Below are 3860 nucleotides of genomic sequence, written 5' to 3'. Positions count from 1 at the left end.
TACAGAGAAAGACAGATACCATATGTTTTCACTCTTAGGTGGATCCTGAGAAACTTAACAGAAACCCATGGGGGAGGGGAAGGAAAAAAAAAAGAGGTTAGAGTGGGAGACAGCCAAAGCATAAGAGACTCTTAAAAACTGAGAACAAACTGAGGGTTGATGGGGTGTGGGAGGAAGGGGAGGGTGGGTGATGGGTATTGACGAGGGCACCTTTTGGGATGAGCACTGGGTGTTGTATGGAAACCAATTTGACAATAAACTTCATATATTGAAAAAAAGTAAATAAAAATAAAATTAAGAAAAACAAAAAAAACCCGAAAAAACTCCTCCAGTTTTTCAGTTATTTTGGGGGTGGGAGGGAGGTAATAATTCACAACACAAAAAGTCTCAAATAAAAGAAAATGTGACAAATTTTAAAATAAGAAGACAGGAGATATGTCACAAAATGAACAATATAGGAAACAATTCCAGTGATCTCAGAGATGTGGGCAATAGTTCTCAAAGAAAAATGAAATGTAGACATTTTTTAAAAAACAAAATAAAAGATATGCCCCAAAAAGAAAGATTCAGGGAGCACTATTTTCAGAATGGGTCATTAAGAAACAAAAATAAAGATCTTGGTATTATGCTCGCCAATTGGAAACTTACTGATTTTAAGATAAATGGCCTTGAAAACTGCACTGAACTGAATCCATTTTAGTGGACTATTCAAGACAGACAACTATCTCTCAGGTCCTTTGGAAAATAATGGAATTCAAGTGCAGTACTAATCCAATAAAGAATTTTCAAGAGTCAATATCAGCTACTTAGCATGGTGATAGGCGCAAAGCCATTACTGTTGACTTCACTTCCGTTACTCAGAAGTATTGCTTTGCTATTAAACTATGGCTTTAGGGGATATTTAGACCTTTTCCCCCTAAGCATCCCTCGTAATTTATTCCATTTGGAAGATCTGCATCAAGCATAATTTAAAATCTTCGGGCTCTATTCTCTCCTGCAGAAGCATAGCTCCCATTAGTGCTAATGAAAGCTATCTGTACATCTCAAGCAGTGTACCTCTCATAAGTGTTTAAGAACCAAAATGTTTTATGTCCTGTGAGAGAAGCAGCACTAAAGAGAATCTGGATACAATTTAACAATGTTAAAATGCAAAGGGTGGGTTGTTTTCCAGATGACAGTATTCCTTAAAAGGTATGTCATGTTTCTGTTAAAAAAAAGCCCAGCAGGGTTCTCACAGACTCACTGAGGGGGGGGGGGGGGGGGGGGGGGGGGGGGGGGGGGGGGGGGGGGGGGGGGGGGGGGGGGGGGGGGGGGGGTGGGGAAGCAGTCCCAACTTTGAACATACACAAAGAATAGAAATACTTCTACTCTATAAAGGAAGTTTGGGGTTTGGGTTGCTATTCTTCCTTTTTTTTTTTTTTTTGAGAGGAGAGAGATATGTGTGTGTCTTAAGACTCAAGAGTATACCCTTTACTGCATTTACTGATAGACCTTAAATAATTTGCTGTTGTTCTTTTGGTTTGCATTAGGATACAAAAGAAACAAACTCTGTGTACCTTCTGTCTGTGTGGCCCAGATTGAATAAGGGAATATATTGCCAAAAAAAAAAAAAAAGGAGTACATACTTTATCGCAGAGTACTCTTTGCCTAGGGTCAGACACTCATCAAATCTTGTGCAGGCCCTCTCATGCCTTAACTAGATTATAGAGGATTAGAAATATGTTCTGTAAATTCGCGACTAAAAGTTTGTCATTTCCCACCTCCATCACACTCAACTGCCCCTGGATTCTTGTTTTTCTGGCCAGCTTGCTGCTGGATTTCCCACAGAGTATCCCAAATCGCACTCCAAGTAGCCTGCAGCCATTTCCTTCTACGTCATCACCAACCTTGGAGCCTCCTCCTGCAGGTCCTCTGAGACAGCTTGGTGAGCTTGTCTGGAATACCAAAATCTCTGAACTGCTGCAAGGGCAAATCTGTTTCAAGCCCCACCTCCACCCCTTACTGAAACTAAGGGATATCGAATGCTTCCTGAAACACAGAAATAATCCTGAAGACGATTAAAGGATTTCATCATATTTTGAATCAAATGGCTGTTCAAAAAAAACTGGGATGTCTCCAAGTTTTGATGTGGGGAAAATTTTTGGTTATCACACATTATCACTGAGGCGTACGTGGCACAAAACATTGATATAAAGCAACATCCTGCTGATTAAACACCATTAGCATATTCAGTTGGAAACACAAACGTAAACACAGATTTCCAATGTTTGCACCATGTACAATTGCAATATCTTGGGCAGAGTGAATAAATAGAGACTTGGAGACAGAAGAAAAGCTAGTGTGCACACTCAAAGAATGTAATGAATGCTTAAAGTAGCTGGGGAGTCGTATTTATCTTATTTTTAAAAACACTGGTTAAGTTCTCTTTTATTTTTTCTTACAGCTTGTAGCTATTATGTACTTGTGATCTTGCCAAGTGGAATGTGGCTGGAAGCATATGTTTAATAAAAGTGTGTGCGGTGCATACACACACACTCACACACACATTAAAGCAACACCCATGGTTTCCTCTTAAACTGACAGATGTAAGGCACTTTGGGAATTGAGGCACTCCTATTTTACTCTCCACATTATGTTCAGGCACTTGGAGTCTGAGTATGTTAGAGCAAAGGAAATAAGTAAGCCTTATGCACATCAAGAACGGTAAGAGCTGACAGTCTGGAGCAGTTACTTTTGTTTGTCCAATTCTGAAAGTGTTTTTCTGTCAGTTGTTGATCTCATGTGTTTTCAGATGGCCAGAAACCCAATCTAGGTTGTGCAGAATTGGTTTCCTAGGCACGGACCTCTACCAAGCTCACAGTCCACCCATAGCCCACCGTCAACCATCTAGACCTTAGTACTGGTATTTTGTGCCTTTACGTCCATCTTTCTTTCCCTCCCACAAATTCCCAATTTGTTGTTGTAAGCCATGTCAATTCTTCACGAATTAAGGGTCACTATAAACAAATAATTTGCAAATATGCATACATATTCATGAGAAACATATTAAAGATATTAGACTTATGTATATATGCTTACATATATGTTTATATGTTTATAGTTCTTTATCCTGTGTTCTCTAGGCATCAAAGATGGAGCACGTGAAAAAGTCCGAGATTCAAAAACCTGAGTTCGTATCCAAATTTTGCTACAATCTAATGATGTAATCGTATAATTTTTCTCATAGTCACTTAACCTTTGTAAGTTTCAATGTCTTAATTTGTAAGATGGTAGAGCTACAATACTTAAGTGGTTTTCGATTTTGTTTTAAGGAATAGAATCCTTTATTGCATGTAAAAACTTACCCAAAACCAATATTTAAAAGAGCCAAGACTGAAATGGCTCAAGTTGAAGCTGAATGGAGTGTGGTGTTTTCTTCTCTCCAACCTTCTCTTTTACCTCTCATTTCACCTTCATTGTTACCACTGCTTCCTCCATGAATTCTGGGGAACACTACTGAAAACATGTGAATACATCATCTCCGTGGACTCGTTCAGATTGAAATTATTTTTTTTAATTTTTTTTAACGTTTATTCATTTTTGAGACAGAGAGAGACAGAGCATGAATGGGGAAGGTCAGAGAGAGGGGACACAGAATCTGAAACAGGCTCCAGGCTCTGAGCCGTCAGCACAGAGCCCGACGGGGGGCTCGAACTCACAGACCATGAGATCATGACCTGAGCCGAAGTTGGCCGCCCAACCAACTGAGCCACCCAGGCGCCCCCAGATTGAAATTATTTTATTCTAGGTATTTATTCTAGGTAGAAAAAGAGCGGTAGTCAAAACATTTAACATACGCAGTATGGGTATCAATCTGTCAG

General features: G+C 39.6%; 1 non-coding gene across 1 annotated transcript; it reads left to right on the top strand.

Annotated features, from left to right (window-relative positions):
• The first annotated feature begins 1473 nt into the window (after positions 1-1473).
• On the top strand, positions 1474-1597 carry LOC115522644. The gene has a single exon (XR_003971530.1). It is a non-coding gene; the product is annotated as a small nucleolar RNA SNORA31 (small nucleolar RNA).
• Positions 1598-3860: the final 2263 nt, after the last annotated feature.

Source organism: Lynx canadensis, chromosome C1 (genome assembly GCF_007474595.2).
Source record: "Lynx canadensis isolate LIC74 chromosome C1, mLynCan4.pri.v2, whole genome shotgun sequence".
In the NCBI taxonomy this organism is placed as follows: Eukaryota; Metazoa; Chordata; class Mammalia; order Carnivora; family Felidae; genus Lynx; species Lynx canadensis.
This window is presented reverse-complemented; position numbering and strand designations above follow the sequence as displayed.